Raw genomic sequence first — 13,595 nt, 5'->3', positions numbered from 1 at the left:
AGAGAAGTGACTATTTGATTCAGTTTTGTTTGGTGCAAAGGAGATTGGTTGATACATATATACTTGATGTTATTCATGGATCCAGTCTGAAAATTTATGAAACGTGGTCCCTGGAAGAAAAGAGAAGGTTGTAGCCTTCTGTAGGTCAGCACCTACGTACTAGTACCTCAACTAGTACAAGAGCTAAGGGGGTTGTAGCTCCAGGAGAAGATGGAGAATGAGAGAAGGTTGTAGCCTTCTGCAGGTAGCAGCCTGCGTATTGGTATAAGACTGCGCCAGTACAAAATCATTGTAAAAAGAAGTTTCTAATTAAAAGAAGATAGAGACGAATTGCAGCAGGTGGTTTTCACCCACATTGGGTTTCCACCTTATATCTTTGTGTCCATGTGTGTGATGATCTGTTCTGTTTTACTGCTCTTGTTTACTGTTCTTATGATTAATGAAGTCCTGATGCATTGATTAAATATCAACAATTAATGAATCTTAAGTTTTTTGATATACGCTGGTTTCTTTAGACACAGTAGCGTATATACGCGGTTTCCCATAGCTTAAGTAGCATATACAAATCTGGTTGTGAAATGAAAAACAATTGATTTGATAATACTGATTCCCCCCCCCCCCCTGAGTATTATTTCCAACAATTGGAATCAGAGCAGGTCCTTCAGAAGAGGCTTGATCGCTTGAAGGAAGGTCTATCATCATGAGCAACTACGAAAAGGAGGCATCTATCAGGCCACCAATCGTTGATGGAAGCAACTTCGACTATTGGAAGGTAAGAATCACAGCTTATCTTCAATCTCTTGGTACAAAAGTCTGGGATATCGTGGAAACGGGATACACATTTCCATCAGCAACTCCTACAGATACGGTTGGTAAAAAGCAGTATGAAACAAATGCAAAGGCTGTCAATACTCTGTTAGGGAGCTTATCTCAATTAGAATTCGTCAAGGTTATGCAGCTCAAAACCACAAAAGAAATATGGGACAAGATCGTTCTGAGCTATGAAGGAGATGATCAGGTAAAACATGCAAAACTACAAACTCTCATAATCCAATATGAAAATCTCAGAATGCACAATGATGAAAGTGTGGCTAATTATTTCTTACGTATAGATGAGATTGTTAATTGTATGAAAAACTTGGGTGAAGGGATAAAACAAGCTACTTTGGTTGAAAAGGTTCTAAGATCTTTGTCTTCTAAGTTTGAATCAAAAGTTTTGGCCATAGAAGAAAAGCAGAATCTTCAAAGCATTACCATGTCACAGCTGCACGGAATCCTAACTGCTTTCGAAATGAGAAAAGGGGGACCATCAGACATGAGAGAATTTGCATTCAAAGCCTCAGGAAAAGGAGAATACAATGAGTCAGGACACATGTCAGAAGGAGAGGAAGAATCAAACTTTGTCAAGAACCTTCAACGGGGTTCTGGAAGATTCAGAGGTAAGCTACCTTTTAAATGCTTTACTTGTGGAAGAGTCGGTCACTATGTAGCCAAGTGTCCTCATAAAGATAAGCCTGACAAAGGTAAGGAACCAGTTATATGGAACAGAACACAGAATGTAAGTAAGAAGAGCTATTATACTCATGAAGACAGTGATGGATTTTCAAATAGTGATGAAGATGAACAAGGTAATGATTATAGACTTTTGATGGCTTTTGAAGATGATGATTTCTTGGAAGCTATAAATGAAGAAGGTATTTATGAAGAAATTTCTAAACTTAAAATTTGTTTAGAAGAAAAGAATATGATTGTAGATACTCTAACATTCCAACTTGCTGAAAGGGAAAAACACAATGAAAAGTTAGAATGTGAAATTGTGGGACTTAGAAAATATATTGAGAAAACAAAGGTTCTTAATCTTAGTTTTGCTAAAGGATCTAAAACTTTAGATGAGATTATCAAAGTGCAGCGTTCTCCTCTAATCAAGACAGGTCTTGGGTATACTAAAGAAGAATCTCAAGCATAGAAGCCATCTACCTCCAAAAGTTATCTTGAAGCAGCAAGGAGAAGTGAACAGGTTGACAATCGACAGCAAAGGCACAATGCAGATCACCAGGTAAATCAGGGACAATTTACTTCAAGAATGAACAGAGATCACCAAGTAAATCGAGAGCAATATACTTCAAGGATGAACAAAAGCTACAACCAACCGCAGGCAAATCATTCTCAATTTACCTCAAGAACGAATGGCTATGGAAATTACAATCACCTGGACATAAGGCTTGATAATCATAGGAATTTCTTCAATGGCCAATGTTTCTCTTGTCATAACTTTGGACACAAAGCAGCTCAATGTGTTGCCTACAAGACCATCATGACCAGAGAAGCACGAAATCAAATGAGTGTGACTGGAATCATGAAAAGAACCTACAATAACTTTTCTACTCTTGAAAATGAAATAGAATGTTCTATTTGTAACAACTTCGGTCATGAAGACTCTGAATGCAGAAGTAGGTTTCGGAAAACAACTCAGAAGGAGCAAGCTTCATTGAGTCCCAAAACATGGAGGAAGAAAGAACCGCAACCAGAAAGATGTGGTATATCCTTATATGCAGAAGGGCAGGAAAATCAGTTGTACATCGACAGTGGATGTGTAGAAATTTTGAATAATATAACACTTATTCACAAAGATTATCCTGATTATACACTATTTGCGGAATGCATGCATAATACATAACCTCCTCTACCATTGATCATCAATTTGCAGAATTAAGAAACAATCGCATGCGCACATTGAAACATTAATCACACATATCAACACAGTATGTACTAGGAAAAACATACAGCTGAAAACCCCCAACTATCTGTATATTATAATGATAGATAACATGTAACAATACATAGTACAATACTCCTCGCAAGTACTCAGTACTAACTCCACCTGCTACACACAAACTAGCTCAAATCTGAACAAGTCACAGGTTCAAATCTCCTCCACTGTTTGCCTGCCTCTACTGCGCAATCCAAGTTGAGAATAGATCTAATCCAAGCTCATTTTCCCTTGGCCTGTACTGCGCAATCCTCATTGGCAATCTCAATCAATGATTGTGCAAATCTCATGCACAGCTATAGTCACAACTGATAGTAGTCTCACCCTTTCACCCACCTCTAACACTTGTCTCCACTGAACTGTCCATGCACTGAGTTAACTAACGTATTATTTAGTTGATTTATGAGTTAATAATTAGTGAATTAATTAATAATTAATTCACATCACTCATCACTAGTGTATTTGGCAGTTAGACTAAATACAACTAGTTCAACTAAGTCAAACTGAGCACAACTCCATCAACTCCTCAATCAACTCCACCAAACTCAATCACTCGAGTTCTAACTGAAATCCATCATGCAATAGCTCAACTAACCCATAGGAAAAGCGTATTTCCTTCTGGCAGTTGCATGTGCCACATCCGTAGCTCGAACTGAAGTGCTGCAAGAGGATAAGATAATGTTTATAGTCCAAATATTATTAAGAGCTAATAATATTCGACTGTTCTATTTTTAGACTGACAGTTTAAAAATAGACTCCGCCCATATGTCTAAAAATAGAGGTCCATATATTTTTACCAACATGACCAATCATCCATAAATAGCATCCTGCAACTCATAGACCATGATCCATATGTCTAAAAATAGATATAGTCTACAAATAGACTTTGCGCCAAAAATAGCCCGCGGGCCCACTTAGTGAAGGCGACTTCTTTTCACTAAGCTCCATCATCTTGTTGCATTTTCAACTGGATGCTCGAAACATATGACAGGTGATAAAGAAAAACTTCAATCATATAGTGCCTTAGAAAAGGAAAAGAAGGTCTCATTTGGAAATGACACCCCTGCATTCATAAAAGGTAAAGATTCTGTTCTTTTTAAAGAAAAGGTCAAAGTTGGAAATGTCATGTATGTTGATGGCTTAAAGCATAATCTATTGAGTGTCAGTCAAATGTGTGATCAAGGAAATGAGGTAATATTTCGATCAAATGGATGTATTGTTCGTGAGCTTGATACAGGAGAAACAGTGATCAAAGGCATAAGAACACCAAATAATTTATACATACTCAAGGGAGGACAACAACAATGCTATCTAAGCAAGAATGATGAACACTAGCTATGGCACAGAAGATTGGGGCATCTAAGCTTCTCTCAGATAAGGAAAGCATGCAAATATCAGGCGGTTCGTGATCTCCCTGACATCAGAATTCCAGACAATACAATATGCAAATCATGTCAGTTTGGGAAGCAAACCATAACTAATTTCCCTGAGAAGGAAGGATCAACTAGTAGGCCACTTGAACTTGTCCATATTGATGTATGTGGTCCAACTAGGAAGAGGTCACCTAGAGGAGAAGAATACTTCATATTGCTCATTGACGACTTTTCAAGGATGTGTTGGATAGGACTCCTGAAGCATAAAGACGAAGCTTTCGAAAAGTTCAGAGCATTCAAAGCCTTGGTTGAAAACGAATCAGATCGCAGAATCAAATGCCTCAGGTCTTATTGAGGAGGGGAATTTACCTCGGATGAATTTTTTGATTTTTGTGAAGAACATGGAATAAGAAGGGAATTCTCTACTGCAAGGACTTCTCAGCAAAATGGAGTAGTGGAAAGGATGAACAGAACGATTCAACAAATGGCTCGTGCTATGCTTGATGAGTCTGGAACTCCCACAACCTTCTGGGTTGAAGCTGCATTTGCTGCGGTTACTATTCTCAACAAGACAAATGTCCGGGTGAACAGCACTCAAACTCCTCATGAACTTTGGTATGGGAAGACTCCCACGGTTAAATACTTCAAGATTTTTGGAAGCAAATGTTACATCAAAAGGATTGATGAAAACCTTGGCAAGTTTGAACCTAGAGCAGATGAAGGCATTCTCCTTGGTTATTCTCCCCACAGCAAAGGATACAAGTGTTACAATAAAAGACTTGGAAAAATTGTTGAAAGTATTGATGTAGTGGTTGATGAAGAAGGAAACATTCCTAGGCAGGTAAAACCCAAAGATTTCGAAGATGATGAGGACTATCCTTCAACATCAAATCAAACTTATGATGAAGAAGATACCCATGAGGCACCAGAAGAACAGATAAGGATAGAAGAAAAGACTCCATCCAGGTACGTTCAGAAGAATCATCCAGAAACTCAAATTTTGGGGCAGAAAGAGGCGGGTGTACAAACAAGAAGAAGTATTTCAGAAGCTTTAAGCTATCTAGCATTGCTCTCCTCCACTGAACCACAAAATGTAAGAGAAGCATGCAAAGATGAATGTTGGGTCAAGGTCATGAATGAAGAACTTGAGCAGATTGAAAAGAATAACACTTGGGAGTTGGTTCCTAGACCAAACGATAAGAATGTCATAGGGACAAAATGGATATTCAAAAACAAGCTGAATGAAAATGGAGATGTTATTAGAAATAAGGCCAAACTTGTTTGTAAAGGGTATGCTCAACAAGAAGGTATAGACTTTGAAGAAACTTTTGCACCGGTTGCTAGACTTGAAGCCAAGAATGTTCCTTGCTCTTTTTAGCTTTCAGAAGTTCAAATTTTTTCAAATGGATATGAAATCTGCCTTTTTAAATGGAGACTTGGAAGAAGAAGTGTATATTGAGCAACCGGATGGATTCATCCTTGGAAATGATCCAAAACTTGTATGCAGACTTAAGAAGGCACTCTATGGTCTTAAAGAGGCTCCAAGGGCTTGGTATTATCGTCTGGACAAATACTTCCATCAACAAGGTTTTTCAAAAGGATCAGCAGATAGCAATCTATATGTAAAAATTGAGAATGATAAATTGCTAATACTTGTTGTGTATGTTGATGATATCATCTTTGGTAGCAACGAAGAAGCCATGAGTCAGAATTTTGCTTTGCTGATGCAGAAAGAGTTTGAAATGTCCTTGCTTGGTGAGCTGACATATTTTCTTGGTTTACAAGTCCAACAAAATAAAGGCGATATCTTTTTGTCACAAACCAAGTACCTCAAGGAGATCTTGAAGAAATATGGCATGGAAGATTCAAAACCAGTATGTACCCCTATGGTAACAGGATGCAGCCTCAGCGCCAATGATGATTCAGCAGCAGTACATCAACCAACCTATAGATTCGTGATTGGTAGTCTGCTCTATCTGACAGGTACCCGACCAGACATCATGCATGCAGTAGGAATAGTTGGAAGGTTCCAGGCAAATCCGAAAGAAGCACACCTTCAGGCAGTTAAAATAATTTTCAAATATCTTCAAGGGACATAAAACTATGGCTTATGGTATCCTAGAGATACAGATCTCACACTTCATGCATATACAGATGCAGATTGGGCAGGAAGCGTGGATGACAGAAAAAGCACTAGTGTTGGTGCATTCTTTATGGGTTCCAGATTAGTTTCTTGGTTCAGCAAGAAGCAAAGTTCAATTGCTTTATCTACAGCTGAAGCAGAATATGTGGTTGCTGCATCTTGCTGCACACAACTCCTTTGGATGATGAAAATTATGCAAGATTTTCAAATCACTTGTACTCCACCTATCTCTATTTTATGTGATAATACAAGTGCAATCAGCATTTCAAAAAATCCAGTCATGAATTCAAAGACCAAGCACATACCTATCAAATATCATTTTCTCCGAGAACAAGTGCTTGAACAAAAGTTCAAATTGGAGTATGTTCCCTCCAAGGAACAGGTTGCTGATATACTCACCAAAGCACTGCCCAGGGAGACATTTGAAAACCTCAGACATAAGCTGGGAGTAGTTGATGCATCATCTCGCTGTTGAAACTTGTCTGTTTCAGGGAAAAGTGGTTGCACGCGAGTTTAATGAAGAGAATCCGCGTACATACGCCGGTTTATGTGGATACAGTCGCGTATATGTTGGTTTGAAGACAAACAGTGGGCTAGGCTTAGGATGAAAGCAGCCTAATATGGGTCTGACAGAGACCATCTGGCACAGGTTTAGGGGGAGCATATATATTCTTCTAATAATGCATTGTTGGCATTATCCTAGAAGATCTTGGTTCAAGATCACAGTGTTTTGGTTTCAAGGGGAACAGGTGCAGAAGAATAACATGGTTGTTGGTCTGAATGATGATTGACAGATGCTGCTGATGATAGTTGTTGATAACTATCATACTCTGGTTGTAGATATTTTGTCTCTATGTCGTGTATTTCTTTTCTTATCAAGGTCATGTAACGACCTACTTTGGTTTCCCCATTATGCCTGGGATGGATAACGTAATGTTCTTGTTTTATCTTGTGTAAACTTTTGGTGTATCCCCACCTGGTTGGGTGAATGAGTCAATCCCCACTTGGTTGGGAGATGGATGTATGTATGAGTCTTTGGTGAGAGGAAGGTCATTTATGATGTATAAAGTTATGTATCTTCTTGTAGAACATCTTCTTGCAGACCTTGCCTACAATCAGGGGGAACATGGACAGCACAGCAGAGCAGAGATTTCAACATGAACTCAGGGGGAGCATAACCCTTTACCCTTGATGTCAAAGGGGGAGAATGACTTTGAGTGACTTCGAGTTGCCATCAAGTCCAAAGGGAGAGATTGTTGGCATTATGACACAGGTTTGGCACTATGACACAGGTCTTATCCTTGATGGCAACTCACTAAGATGGCAGATCATTGTTCAGGCTCTCAGAATGAAAGAAAAAGAGATATACGCAGGTTTCCTTTGACGAAGTCGCGTATACACGCGGGATTGCCGATCAAAAGTCATGTATGCGTATGCATGCACTTTCATGCATGAAAAAGCGCGTACGTGTGGGAAAACTTATTTTTGGTCCATCGTATTTAGTCCTTGGTATTTGGACCTATGGTTTTGGACCATAGTATCTTGTCTGAAGTGTTGAACCCAGGTATTTGGTCCAAGGTATTGATTCGTTATGGTTTTGGACCATGGTATTGTGTAAGGCCTAAGACTATAAAAGGGGAAGGAGATCATTAGGCATGGACATTGACTTAAGTATTGAATATTTGATGAAGAGCTAAATCTAAAATACTGGTCATTGGGTTATGGTGCATAGCTGGATCTGAATCTAGGAGGAACCTGAGTGCAAGAAGAAGGATAAGTACTATTGATGGGTCAAGATCTTAAGGCTTGAATAGTAATATATTTGTGTGATTTTGATCTGTTATTTTTGGCGCATGACTTGATCTATAAATCTAATAATCTGGGTATAACTAATGTTTGAATCAGTAAAAAGGATGAATTATCTTTTATAGATCTGTACGCAGGTTCAACGAAGCAAAGGTGCGTATACACGTTGGTTCTGTAATTCAAAATAGCGTATACGCAGGTTGGCCTTAATTCAGAAGCGTATGCATGCAGGTTGTACACATTGAAGTAGCGTACGTCTCTTGACATATGTTTTAGCTACTTTTGTTTATTACTGCAGTGGTCTGGGTTCAGAATTGGTGTCTGGTTACTGTTACTGTTTTCTGGGTACAACATTCAGAGAAGTGACTATTTGATTCAGTTTTGTTTGGTGCAAAGGAGATTGGTTGATACAGATATACTTGATGTTTGATTGATGTTATTCATGGATCCAGTCTGAAAATTTATGAAACGTGGTCCCTGGAAGAAAAGAGAAGGTTGTAGCCTTCTGTAGGTCAGCACCTACGTACTAGTACCTCAGCTAGTACAAGAACTAAGGGGGTTGTAGCTCCAGGAGAAGTTGGAGAATGAGAGAAGGTTGTAGCCTTCAGCAGGTAGCAGCTTGCGTACTGGTATAAGACTGCACAAGTACAAAATCATTGTAAAAAGAAGTTTCTAATTAAAAGAAGATACAGACGAATTGCAGCAGGTGGTTTTCACCCACATTGGGTTTCCACCTTATATCTTTGCGTCTATGTGTGTGATGATCTGGTTTGCTTTACTGCTCCTGTTTACTGTTTTTATGATTAATGAAGTCTTGATGCACTGATTAAAGATCAACAATTAATGAATCTTAAGTTTTTTGATATACGCTGGTTTCTTTAGACACAGTAGCGTATATACGCAGTTTCCCATAGCTGAAGTAGCGTATACAAATCTGATTGTGAAATGAAAAATAATTGATTTGATAATACTGATTCACCCCCCCTCTTAGTATTATTTCCAACACGCCTTTCCAAGGTCATGTGCATCAACATTGTGAAACTTTTGACTATTTGAACAATCTCTCTTCCCAGGTATTGAATAATCTCCTGGTATGTGTGTTGAAGTTGAATTATATGAAATACATTGAATAATCTTCTAGTATGTGTTCAAGTCTATGCTGGCCCATCATCTACGTGTACGATGGTCCAATAATACAAGTGTGTACATTATTTGAAGAATGAGTACATTGAAATAGCCATGGTAAAGCAATCTAGGGAGAATTAAAACGATGCAGTCAATGTGAACTTTGAATTGCCGACCTATGTATCCAATATTTGTTATTCGATACTTAATCTCCTAGTGCGGTGTGAATCTCTTGTGTGGTGAGGGAATTCACTCGAAACCTTGGGCCTTGGTCTCCTCTGATTTGTTGACGGTGAAGCTGTCACCCAAATTCAATCGAAAGTTATATTGATACCTCCGCTCTCCTGTATAATACTGCGTACTGTTCACTGCTCTCCTATAACAATGAAGCATAACAATGAGTGGTAGGGTCGAGTACTGCCTCCACCTGCGTAGCGGTAATTTCCTTGGTTCATCGTTGAGAACAATCCATCGTTGGTAAAAAAAAAACTGCCAAACCACAACTACATTTGAAAATGCTCCTAAGCCTTGTCAATGAAGGCTTAATTCAATAATCGACTTTGCAACTGGATGTGCCAAAGCCGACTCCCGCAAGATAACATTACCATCATTTGTAACCACGATGCCTCCTCCCGCATCAAGTAGCATCTTCATCATAGAACGGGGACCTAATGTGGTTCGAATAATATCTGCAACAACCTTTGATGCTTGAATATTTGCATGGTGCACCCTATTTCCAACCGATTATTGCTCCTCTAGGCCTGGAACCAGATCTCGAGGCAGAAGCAGAACCATTTTTGTCACAGCCAAAGGATGCTCTCCGATCTCAATTGCCCTTTGGGTTTTGGTTCCGACAACGATTCTAATGGTCCCCAGGAGTATTACACTGGAGGAGAAAAGAGTGGCATGCTAGTCCAAGATCCATCCAAATAAAACAACAATATTGATGCTATTTTCAATCAGGCTAGACAACTTGGAGCTTTGGAAGGGCCTGCTAACCAACCTCGGCCATCATCTACCTCAAGATCCTTCTCTGGAACTAGGAGGTTTCTTTCAGGAGAGAGTGTACCGACTGCACCTCAACTGCCAGAGCCTGTTGTCCACAACATTACCTCTAAACTGGAACATAAAATCTCTCCTTAACTGTGCGTTAATTCTCTATTGAAGCATTGAAGTTTATACACTCGTTGTTGGATAGAACGCTAGATTGTGAACACATATTGTCAAGTTGATTGAAGGCTGGTGTTATATGTGCTTTGGAGCTGTGATATATTTATGAGATGGGTTGCAGATTAAATGTGTTTATATACAGTGCGAGTGTTTAGCAATGTATGTGCATCTTTCTGCATTGTGTAGGTGCCATTGTTTGCGTTGTGTAGTTGCAGACCTTGGTATGTGTGTTAAACACTAATTTTGGAGTCTTATTTATTGTTACTGAGTGTTGGTGTACTACTGTTGTGGGTCAAATATGCCTCTGCCATGTATGTTGTAAGTGGGTGTTTCTCCTTCCTCATTGATCCATAGGTGTCATCAGTTTTTTAAAGTGTAAGTTTGACATTGGAGAAAATGACTAAAATTACTGATGTATTAGAGGTGCTAAATACTTTAATACACTCCATTGTTCATGATAAAATCGAAATTGGAAAAGGCACCCTATCTGACATTCAAACATGCTTGCAAAATGCACAAGACAAGATTGAAATTTTGCAGCTTGAATCTCAGCTACAATAAGAAGAATTACAACAGTGGAGTCATCATTCTGAACCTGTTTCTGTTCAGAACATTGAAATAGACTCCCATAAACAACAAGTCAATAATGTTACAGATTCAGATCCAGTGCCCAATGAAGCAACAAAGTTACATGTAGATGCAGAAGTTCAATCTGCACTTCCCAAGCCCATCATCAGACCTTGGGAAGAGCTTGTCCATAACAAGCACATAATTGGTCTAGGATATGACAAGGATGTGTCATTTCATATTCCAGATTACTCAAAGGCCATCAAATTTCAGAGTGTTGGGTTTCTTCATGGTAGTCCACCTTCAACTGTTCCATATTCTACTCCTCTTCCACAACAACGACAACATAATGTTAAATGCCAACATTGTGACCGAGTTGGCCATATGAAAGATCACTGTTTTGATCTTGATCCATGTGAGCACTGTCATAAAACCACTCACTGTTCAAACAGATGCTTAAAAAACAAGCCTCTTGCAAGAACAAAGATTCATCTTAGATGGATCAATTCTTGGTAATGGGCTTCAACAACCAAGAATATATTTCAGTAATATATAAGAACTTGTTCTAGAGTATTGAACAATCTTGTAGCTGAATTTTCTCCATCATCTCACCTTGTATCTGACAGGGGGGGAAGTGATGGTCATCTACAAGCTTCAAAGCCACATCAAGCGAGCTTGAGCCACAACTTGCCATACCAGATTCAGAGTTGTAGCCAGAGACAAAGATGCCCCTGAGCATGCTTTCGGTTGATGATCAACCTTAAACCATCTATGCAGGGTTGATACATCTCTTCAAAGAATTGGGGACACTTCCTCTAGCAGAAGACTTCAACTTCTTGCCAGTTTTTGAATAGTTCCAGGAATTGCATTAAGCATTCTAGAGTTGGTGGTCATCCTTAAACCATCACAGGTTGAGACCTCCCTTTTCAAGTTGAGGTTCTCCCTTTTTATGCGGGGTGAGGCCTCCCTTTCAAGGTTGAAGGTTTCCCTCTTCAAAACATGAGGAGCATTTCCTCTAGCAGAAGACCTCAGCTTCATGCCAGATTTGGAAGAGTTCCGAGAACTACACTAAGCATTCTTGTGTTGGTGGTCATCCTTAAACCACCCCCTTATACCAACATTTCAGAGAGCACATTTAGCCTAGTGCTGCCATGCATTTTTGCACATTTTGTATTACAACTCTCTTCTTGGACTCATACATACCCCTTCAGATTAAGGGGGGGAATGTTGGACACCTAATCCTCTATGGGTTGGTGTGGAATGTGAGCAACCACTGGAGTCCAAGAGACGTTGGAAGATGAATCCAACAGTCATGTACAATTATAAATGAACATCTTGTGAATAGTAAAGGCAATCTAGTGTTTATCATTCATATTATAACGAGGTTGACATCAATGACATCACATTTAATTAAAATATATTTTTTTTTCTTAAAGGTAATCTCTGGAACTGGATGCATCTATGCTATTTAAACAAGTTGATAGATTGGTTTTTTCACCTTTGTCCTGAGGTTGAACCACATTAGATGGTTTGAAACGTCAACCAACAACTAATGATGTGATTAATCTGAAGGACAATCTCAAAATCAATATGGATCACTAATGTCTAAAATCAATCAATGACATATTTGTCACACACATTGCCATCAAGGACAACATATTAGCCATAATGCCAACATATTTTCGCCACTGTTTTTTCTTAAACCCATTTTGACAATGCAAAACTATATGCTAGTAGCAAAAAAAGCCACACATTGTAGGGAGACATGCTCATGGTCTAATTTTTGAGTCGAGGGAAAATATTTACTTGTTAAGTTAATTTGAGTGGGGAAACCTAGACTGAAATCAATTTCCACATAGATTCTAGCATAAGTTACATTACTTTGTTGTTGAGTTTAACAAGAAAGGTAACAAAACTTTCCTAAAGTGGATCCAATGGCCTAAAGAGAGGGCAAGCCCCATAGATACAATGATAGATTTGGAAGCCGCACCCAAACATGAGTTCAGGTCAGAGCTTTTGTCAAAATTTCGAATGAGGGAGACTAAGGCTTCAAACATAAGCTAACATTGCCCCAAAACCACAAACATGAGTTAAAGATCAGATCCTTGTCTTTAACACTGTCAAAATCAACGAAAAATCCTTGTTTTATCATAAGAATATAGTTTTTTGCTATCTAGCCTTGAAAATTTGCAAGCCATGACCAAAATCCAAAGAAACAACAAACCAAACTACCATATTTGAGAAAATATGCTTCCTCATCAATGTTAGAGTCAATGTGCACGAAGATAGATGGAGCTTCAGGAATTGGAATAGAGGAAGAATGGGTATAAGATTGTTAAAGCACAATATTCTTAAAAGGGACAACTCAAGGAGAACCCATGATGGGATATGGAACTGACGAAACACAAGGAAACACGTTCGAGGGAGACATCATCCTAACATGGGCCACACAGATGGAAGGAACTAAGATCGAAAATGACAGATAAGACGATGATTGAATGGAGGAGACAAGAGGGGGGGCACCATAGCCATCCACAACATAGTGAAGGCAACTAATGCCCAAGAGAAGGGTGCACATGTGGCTTAGGTTTTGCAAAACCCTAATCATTGAAGAGAGTAGCTTCGTTATGATTTTGCAATT

The sequence above is a fragment of the Pinus tabuliformis genome, chromosome Q, assembly GCF_031772625.1.
Source record: "Pinus tabuliformis cultivar Carrire ecotype Pingquan chromosome Q, CPIR1, whole genome shotgun sequence".
Lineage (NCBI taxonomy): Eukaryota > Viridiplantae > Streptophyta > Pinopsida > Pinales > Pinaceae > Pinus > Pinus tabuliformis.
The sequence above is the reverse complement of the archived record's forward strand: the minus strand, read 5'-3'. Positions refer to the sequence as shown.